This window comes from Gossypium raimondii, chromosome 13 (genome assembly GCF_025698545.1).
Source record: "Gossypium raimondii isolate GPD5lz chromosome 13, ASM2569854v1, whole genome shotgun sequence".
Taxonomy (NCBI): domain Eukaryota; kingdom Viridiplantae; phylum Streptophyta; class Magnoliopsida; order Malvales; family Malvaceae; genus Gossypium; species Gossypium raimondii.
Genome location: NC_068577.1, coordinates 2,190,171 through 2,200,305, shown reverse-complemented (window position 1 = coordinate 2,200,305; position 10,135 = coordinate 2,190,171). Strand labels below are relative to the sequence as shown.

The 10,135-nt window shown below is 32.4% G+C and overlaps 1 long non-coding RNA gene across 1 annotated transcript; it reads left to right on the top strand.

Annotated features, from left to right (window-relative positions):
* Positions 1-7,532: 7,532 nt before the first annotated feature.
* Positions 7,533-8,326, top strand: LOC105784536 (uncharacterized). Its single transcript, XR_001130564.2, has 2 exons — positions 7,533-7,833; positions 8,106-8,326. It is a non-coding gene; the product is annotated as an uncharacterized LOC105784536 (long non-coding RNA).
* Positions 8,327-10,135: the final 1,809 nt, after the last annotated feature.

The window sequence follows — 10,135 nt, the reverse complement described above, 5'->3', positions numbered from 1 at the left end:
AATAGATGGGTTTCTCCCTATGTTCCACGGATCGGGTCAATTCAAGTGGGTTAAATGAACCCTATTGAATTAATTGACCTTTAAGGGATGGTTTGTGTACATTCGTCATAGGCTTTGATCCGTGACCTGTGGCATTCTCCCCTACCCATTCTTGTGACGCCCTTATCGTGTCCTCAGAATGACACATGTTTGATTTGTCTCGAAACTGCCATAACTCCTCGACTGATTCCTAACCATTCTCTCTATTGGGCAGTTTCACCTTTTGAAACATTTACCTCGACTGATTCCCAATGAATCATCTAACTTGAATTGCATTTCTCTCTTGTACATCTCAATCAAAAGAGATCATTGCTCTTACTTGCCCCCATTGTGACTTGCCTCGACCGACATCCCCCTGATCCATACAAAAAGAATTTGGCATACCCATATTAAACACTGGGTTAACCTTGAGTATTGTCACAAACTCTGCTTTGTAAGCCCCTTAGTTTACCCGTTTCAAAACTTTGAAAGAACCTATGTGTCTTTACCAAGACAATGGTAAGTCATAATGTAAAACACTAAGAAAGTGTTTGAGATGTACCTTGCTCATGGCATTTACTTGTTTTAACTGTCCAATTTGCATCACTACTTTTTTCACAAAGTCTAATGCACAATCCACCTCACTCATAGGTGGTAACCCCAATGATTACTAAAACAGTCTTCATATCAAATTTCTACACCTATAGTATTTCCAAGGAGGTCTTGTTAGCACTCCAATCTATCAAGCTAATGTTCTTATCACAATGAACATCCTTGACTAGTTGGATTGTCGAAAATACCTTGGTTTCATCCCTCATGTTTTGACTCACTAGCACAATGCATTATTGTTGTCAAGTATCCAAGATACATATACAATTGGCAAAAGGAACCAACAGAGCATTCATCTTGTCAAGGAAATTTAAGTCAAGAACAAAGTCGAAATCATCCAGGTGAATTACCTTGAAGTCTTCATTGACTTTCCATTGACTGTTCTGTAGCTCAACCTCTTATGCTACTCCCATAGTTGGAACTCTTTAGAATTTACAATCTTAATCTTCTTGGTCGATTTGCTAACTGAGAGACCAAGTTTACCCATAACTTTATCCGATATAAACCAGTCTAATGCCCCTATATCAACAAAAACACTCTTCCTACAGCCTGCGATGTCGATGTCCAAAAATATTAACCTTTTCTACTTACTATCCCTCTTTGATTTTAATGAATTGAGTATCATTGACCCAAGCTTTAAAGCCTCACTCTCCAGCTTCACTTCCTCTTCTTTACTGATCTTGTGGATAGCTTAGATTGCTCTGGACTAGAGGTGTTCATGGGCCGGGCTCGGGCCGAGCCCAGAAAAAAATTTTGGCCCGGGTCCTAGGACCCGGGCCAGGCCCGGCCCGAAATATGGGCCTAGAATTTTGTCGAGGCCCTTAGGAAAAAATTCATAAGCCCCCTTGAATTACTAGTTTTTAAATAAATACCAAAAATTTATTTTTAAAATTAAAATTAAAATTAAAAAAAGTATTTTAAAAATATTTTAAAATTAAAAAAATTAAAAAAAAAGTATTTTAAAAGTATTTTAAAATTTAAAAAAATATTTATTATTGGTAGGGCCCGGCCAAAAAAGTGGTGCCGAGGCCTGCCCATTTTTAATCGGGCCTCATTTTTTTGCCCAAGCCCATATTTCGGACCTATATTTTTACCCAAACCCTCCCATATTTCGGGCGGGCCGTCGGGCCGGGCCGGGCCGCCCGGCCCATGAACACCTCTACTCTGGACAGTCCCGTATCTTATGTGGTCCACAATATAAGAAACATTTCATTGACTTTTTCTTTTCTTTTCTCTAACCCTCTTGGCTTCAACAAAACTCAAGATCGAATCGAGCTTCATCGATGCTTTAACTGGCTCATTATCCCTTTCGATGGAAAAATACATGGATCATTTCAAACAGTCCTTTACCATATGTGGACTATCACAAAAAAAAAACATCTCACTGGCCCATTCTATTTGTTGTTGGGCTTCCACTTCCAATTATGTGGTTTCTCATTACCACTATTGTCGTTACTATTCTCAACTCGTCATTCTTCATCTCCCCCACCATTTCCCTTCTCTTTGGGCTTGGAAGACTCAAACTTGTCTTTCCTTAGAACAAGCTCAATTAAGGATTCTGCTACGGTCATAGCTTTGGAAAGTTCTTTGACCCTTTGATGTTGCAACTCTTACTTTGCCCACAACTTCAGCCCATTCATAAAGAAGAAAAATGCATTATTTTCACCCAAATCGGAAATTTAGAGTATGAGTTTACTAAACTGTTACACATACTCCTTAACTATGCCTTATTGCATAAGCCGACACAACTTAGCTTGAGCCTCATCCTCGACATACTCTGGGTAAAACTACCTCTTGAATTCAGTCTAGAACTTCTCCTAAATTCCAATGGTAGCTCCACCTCATTTTTCGTCTATAGGTGTAACAACCCAATTTTTAGTAGTGTCAGAACAGTGATTTGAGATCACTAAATCCGATGAAAAATTTAGAAAAATTTATTAATTAATAATTATAAGTTAAGCGTGATTTTAGAAATATTTTTGAATTAGTGAATTTTGTTATTTAAAAGAAATTATTAGGTAAATTGGGTGAAAATGAGGTATCGAGACCTTGATATTATAAATCGAGCCGTAAATATTTTTATAAATATTTACGAGTGTCATTAGGTAGTATTAAAGTTTCGTTAAGAAATTTTAATGTTTGATGGTTAATTGATTAAAATGATAAAATTGAATTAAAAAATGCGTATTGGTATTGAATTTATTAATAGTAATTATTGAATTTTGAATAATATGTTTAATAAATAAAAATAAGGTGAATATCGATATTGAATTAAATGATATTGAATTGTTTGTGAATTGAAATAATAGATGTTTTGAATTGATTGAATATTTGAAATTGTTGTGGAAATGAATTCGAAATTGGAAAAGTAAAATAATACCCTATTAGCCTATCGGACTAGATTGGATACGAATGACATGCCATAGGATTTGTGATGTGATGAGGAGATTTGTAGTTCGGCCAAGAAGATGATTCTGTTAATATATGCTTCGGTTTATCCGAAGAGGCGTCTAATGCCTTATTGGTATGTTTGGGAGGATATGATATACTGGTGTGTAAAGGAGATTTATATTATTCCGGGTGTGTTAGGTTGGATATTCTGGTGTGTTTGGTTAGATCCGTGTATCTGTCAAGGTCTGAGTCTTGTTAATAGGGGTAAATAATTGAAATGAGAAATTTTGAATAAGTGTGATTGATTGAGCTATGGAAAGAAATGAGAAAGTGAAATTGTGAATTGATATGTGAATTAGAAATCGAGATATGAGATTTGAAGATATGAACCCAAAGTTCATGATGTGATTAAGAGTAAATATTTGTTATATAATATTAGTGAGTACAAATTGCAATAGAATTGATATTGAATATAGTGATAAATTGAATGAATTGTATATGAATTGAAATGAACTATTGGAATGAGATGTGAAAAATTCAATGGAATTGAGATAGTGAAATAAGGTATGAATACGATTAAATACAAGATTTAAAATATTGCTTATTGTTATTAATTATCAAGTTGATTTTAAGTATGAGATAAATAATGAATAATTGTAGACATTAAATAAAAATGTATATAATTTATCGATTAATGTTATAAATTTGAATTATGGTAATACCACTAAGTATACCCATACTCAGCGTACGGTTGTTTCCGTGCGCAGGTTAGTAGAAAGCCAGTGTCCAGTCCAACATCCAGAGCAATCCCGACCTCAGAGAAATTTTAGTGATGTATCTTTCTTTTAATAATGTGGCATGTATCTGGGTGATGTATTGATTAAAGTACGCTATATATGTTATTTATTTTTGAATTAGTTATAAGTTATCTGATATGTTTGGTAATTCTCCGTAACCCAATTCCGACGACGGATACGGGTTGAGGGTGTTACAATGGACCTATGTCGCCATCATAATAAAGCGACATCAGTAAAATACATAGCAACAATATTTACCCTAGTCAGGCAAAATATTTGAATATGCTATTTGGAGCACTTGTATCGGTACATAGCACTTCTATTGAAACAAGTGCCCCAAACTATCATAAACAAGTGCACCTCCAATCACCCTAGAACATCTTTAAAATGATTTTAAATTGTCTCTAAAGGATTTTAACTGCCATAAACTTGGGTTAATGACTTTATAAAAAAAAATTAAAGTTTGAAGTTTAGTAAAGCTCCTATTCCTCTCACCTAAAAGACCCCAATTTAAGCCGATAAGCCTCAAACATTTGGTTTATGATCTAAATGGGTTCAACATGTATTCAATGACCCAAAATGATTTCAAAATTGTATATTACACTTTCTTAAATGTTGAAAATTGTTTTAAAGAAAATCTATAAGGTTGCCAAATGGTGTTTTATTAAAGGAAAATTTTGACTATGGTTTGCAAAGTACTCCGGTAGCACCTACTATATATCAAGATGGGTGAGGGGTGGTACAATAGCCATTTTAAAGAATAAATAATGCACACAATTCAAGTTCCTAAAGTTTACCTATACCTTGTAAGTTTCTTAAATTTAATGTACTATTCTACTCTAGAGCTTAAGATTCAATTATTGTGGAGAAGGAATTGAGTCAAATTTCATAAGCTCAAGAACTTTTAAGAGAACTTTTAAGGGGTGTGAAACTCTTCAAGATGATGTTACTAAAATTCTGAGTGACAATTAAATTGAAACCGTGTACATAAAATGATGAAAGGACAAAGGGTTCATCATTTAGTAACATCGTGCTAAGTTTAAAATTCTTCAAATTCCTTATCGACAAACAAGTCTATTGTATATGCATTTTATTATTATTGTTGTTGTTGTTGTTGTTTATTTTTTTTATAAGTTTACAAAATATATAAACTTTGACCGGGGCTTTACCTAAATTATACAGATAAATTAACTTACCATTATAGGGCATTGTTTGATAAATTAAAAAAAAGTGTTGAATATGATTAAATAATTTGATAAATATAATTTTAAAATTTTAAAAGAAAAGCATTTAAAGGATAATATTAAAAATATAAAATAAAATAAAAGAATTGAAAAAATATACATAATGTATTTATTATTTTCACACTTTTCATTAAAAGATTCTATAAATTGCTTATTATTATTATTATTATAGATTGTGCTTAAAAATTAAAACATTGAAAATATTAATTTTAATTGATTTAATATTTTCAATAAAATATCAAATAAGTACTAAATTTCCTGCCAAAGATCACCTTACCACTCTAATTGTGGTTATATATGTTAGCAAGCTTCTATTTATTCTTTTGAATATTTAGATTTAATTAATTGAGGGTCCTATACCATAGCTTAAGAGCAAATTAATAGAAATGTGAGCAATTTAATTTTGAAACAAATAAGTAAAAATATTACCTTCTTAACCCTTTTATTCACACTTAAATGATTGACTTTATACTCAAGAGATTCTCAGTTAACTGTTCAACTTTTTAAATTAACCCTTTACTTTGTACAGTCGCCACAACCTTTAAACTGGTTGTTAGTTGCTGTTTCTTTAATACTTTATTTTTTAAGTTTTATTTTGTTTTTAATTTCAATCCACGTTATTGTGGTTTTATTTTATCCACAGTTTCATGATTTTATTTTATTTACTTTTAATTTTTAGTCATATTCTGGTGAATATATGTGATTTGTTAATATAAAGAGTACCGCTAGATCCATATCATTCTCAAAAGGCTTTATCATGAGAGATTATAATAATGATTTATTCGAGATGATGAGAAGGATGATAGGACATTTGAGACTTGACCTTTTATGCATTACTGATGCGATGAGTCTCTTAGGGCTTTTGGCAATTTTTTCTTGGTTGATCGGTGTTCATTGTTAAATTGATTTGATGATGACGAGGCTAGGATGCAAATTTCAACGATTTGGTCAAGCTGATACATCTCTAGTTTGTTTCTTAATTATTCCTATGTAATGCCAATTTGTCCTTTATTTTTTCAGATTATTCTGCCGACATAATATTTATACATTAATTTATAGTGATTTATTTATCATTTGTACTATATATCATATCTTTGTATTATTATTTTCGAAAATAGACTTATATTTTGAAAACAAAGATGAAGTCCCACCAATCTTTTTTATGAGGTGTGATCGGATCATCTCGTAATTTGATTGTTTTAATAACATGCTTGATTTACTAAAACAATAATTTTTGGTCTACAAAATCCAGAACGGGAGTCGGTTACGCACGAGTAAGGATTAGCACCCTCGTTACGCCCAAAATTGGTACCTAATTGATTACTCGATGTCTTAGTATCGAAAATTAAAAATTTGAAGAGAATTTAAAACGCGATCCCACTTTGCATAATGTTATTTTTAAATAAAATCACTTGAATAAATCAAAACATATGTAAAAGGCCCTCTTATCTCGAGGTAACAAAAAGTCATATCCCGTAAGTTAGGATACGACATTTCGAATCCTCGAAAATAAGCTTGCTCTTTATTTTAATTACTATTTAAATCTCATGTGTTTTAATTTTAAAAGGAATGTTCGGTTATCTAGGTTCAAAGAGAAAGTCGAACCCTATAAGTTAGAGCATGACTTTTCGAATATCTAAATACGGAACAATGCCTTAATTTTAATTATTTCTTATAAGTCGTGTAAAAACGGATTCACTATTTAATATGATACACGATTGAACAAATAAATATATCTAAACCTAAGGTAAAATATGGTAAGGACTAAAATAAAAATAAAACGGCTAAGCGAATAAAGAGAAGAAAAATCAAAATGATCATGATAAAAACAATAATAAGTACTAAGTAGGTAGCTGAGATCACGATAATCTAAAAGTAATAATGCAACACAAATTGATTATAATAATAACGATAATGATTATGACATGAGTAATATTTTATTTAATAATATCATGAAGAATAATAATAATGCAACATCAATTTGTAATAATAATGGTATAATACTAATATGCATAATAAAATAATAATAAAATACAAAAGCACATACAAGTAATATAAATAAATAAATTTTAATTATGGAAGAAGGTGGAAGAAATAATAAATGAATAAACAAATAACAATAAATAAAACAGCTTATAAAAAGGATTGAAATTAAGTAGATTAAGGATTAAATTGAAATCTAAGCAAGGTTTACAGCATAAATTGCGAAATAAATAAAGGGGCATAAAGGACCAAATTAAAAATCCAGCAAAATTTGATGTAAAAAAAGAAATAAAGGACTTAAATTAAAACGAGAAAATGAAGAGGGACCAAAAAGGGCATTATCCCATCCACATCACTCGTGTCCTTCCCATTTTGGGTCCACAGTGAACGAGGGATTAAATCACAAAAAAAATAGAGGGGTAAAAATAGAAGTACAAAATACTAAGCTATGGGACAAAATTGAAAGATATTAAAAAGGCGGAAGGATTGAAGCAGAATTAGCCCCATTTTTACGAAAACACGCGGATCTTGCTAGTATCTGGGTCGGGTCTTGGGTTGTGCTCTAAAACGACGCCGTCTTGGGGCTTCTGAGACCAGCCCCAGATCGGAAGCCAAAATATTCAAAATACCCAAAAAAGACTAGAAAACCTTTCGGTTCCTCGCACTCCTTTCCGACGTGGTCCTCCGGTGAATCGAAAACAATTCAAAGACCATACGCCGAAAGGAACCGTCTTTCGTTGGCGACGATATCCTCGCATGCTCTCGACATTGGAAAACGAAGCTGCGTTCAGGTAAAATTTTTTATTTTATTTTTTTGTTTTCTTAAAAAATATAGCAGATAAAACAGTCACCTTTTGAAGATTTTTTGCATTCTGTTTTGATGATTTCTTTTTCCGTGTTTTTTTTGTTCGATTTCTATTTCAAAAAAAGACAATTACAATCTATTATTTTTAGGCTTTTAGAGCCGATTTTACATTTTATTTTTTTATTTTTTTCTACTATTTCGTACTACTTCTTGTGTTGTTTCTGCATGTTTGGTTTCTGTCTTTTCATTCTTTTGCAGGTGGTGGTTGTCGGTAGCAGTTGGCGGCAGCGTGCTGACGTAGGGGACGTGCGGCGCCAGAGGGCTAGATTAGGGTTTCTGTTTCTGAACATTGTTTAGGCTAACGGGCCATTGGGCTATTTGGGTTTTTTTGTTAATTTGGACTGTTTAGGCTTAATGTAATTTGGGTCTGACATTTTGTAAATGGACTGCACTGTTTATTTATTTGGTTTTGTTTATTATATTATTTTGTTTAGTGGGCCGGCAGAATTGACTTGTTACAATTATTGTTCATAGTTCCTATTAATAATATTAATTTCTTTAAAAAATTACACTTTTACTTCAGAATAAAACGCTCACTTTTGTAGTTGAAGCAACTATAATCGAATTTATGCTAAACATCTTAAAGTAAAATATAAAATTAAATAATAACAAAATATATAAATGAATATAGATTCCAATATTCAAATTGACAGTATGCCAAAGCTGATAAAGACATTGTCATATATGTTGCAAGAACTTGAGCCTCTTCCAAAACTGAGTCAGAATGTTCTTTTATAATGCGATTGTTTTTCTTTTCTTTTTTATTATTATTATTATCTTTCAAGTACGTTTTACAGTAATAATGTTGTCTCTGAAGTTTGAACCTGCGTTCTTCTTATAAGTGCAATACTTAATATTTGTTGATCTTATATTGCCATTAATCAAAGATCACTTGTTCATGAAACAACTAATGATCCAACTCAAAAGTCTCAAAACGAGAAAAACATGAGTCAACTCGCCTCTTAGGGAGCCGTCAACCAGTGTCAAACACTGAGTCGAAACTCTTTTAACTTCCATACCTCCATACCAGTCTTTTGTTTACTTCTGCTGGTGACCAACTAATTCCCACTATCAGCCCAGCTGGACATGATGGATCCGCTTATGAGTCCTTTATTAAAGAAAAATCTGTCTCCATACAATTGATATGCAACAACCGTGATTCTACATGATCTTTCATTTGAACAAGCCTTTTTCATGTATCAGTATGTAAGATCTTGTCTTTCATTTTGCTAAATCTTGTTGCAGTTGTAATGAAAGACAACATCTTTCCTACTTTTTAACATTATTCCAGAAACTGGGATAGATTTATGAATCTAGGAGCACAACATTTGACTATGTACAATGGATATCTACACTTTAAGTGCTGCTAAGGTCAAAGGTTATTATGAATTTGGATTTATCAAACATCCTTTCAGTTAAGTGCACTCAAATCTGAGAATAATTACAGTTTTAATAATATGTATCGCCTCTTTGGTTTCTTTGAATTGAGAGCTTTTGACTGCTTTTGGTTTGATTAAGTGACTTGAGGCTTTTATGATATACCACTTTAATTAGGTATAATTGAATTCTTATCAATCTGCTTTCTTTGGTGGTCTTAACAGGTTGATGACTAGTAGCACTTAACCATGATGAGATACTTTTGGTAATCTTTAGGAACATTGTAATGCAACTTGCAAGTTAGCTTATGCAAGTGCTGGTTTCTTTGATAATATTAATACCTATGTTATTCGCACTCAAATATAAATGTCAGATATCGATCTATGTAAGATACAGGTTCAGTATGTTCAATATTCTTAAACTTTTTCTATGTATTTGGAATATCATGAGATATTGGAGCCTGCAGCATTTTGGACTCAGTTTTTAATGTGGTAGACATAGATAGTATATTTCATCTGATATTTATGGGTAAACATTGATTAGATTGTTCCTCGGTTGATGTCTTGTACTGGGTTCTCAAAAGTATGTGAAAATGCTTATGACTATGTTGAAAAAAGTGTGGCTCAGGTAAATGTAAGTGGATTTATTCGATGGGGACAATGATGTTTACTCCTTCAAAGATGCATGAACTCAGCTGAATTTAGTTTGTGTATACGTCAGTTTTTAAACTTTTTAACCTATGGGGTTAAGGTGGGATGGTGGGGTCGGTCTGTATTCCCCCAAGTTAGGGTATTGAATGATGATGGGTGAGACAGAGGAACTCAGCTGTTGAGCATTTAGCAATGAAAGCC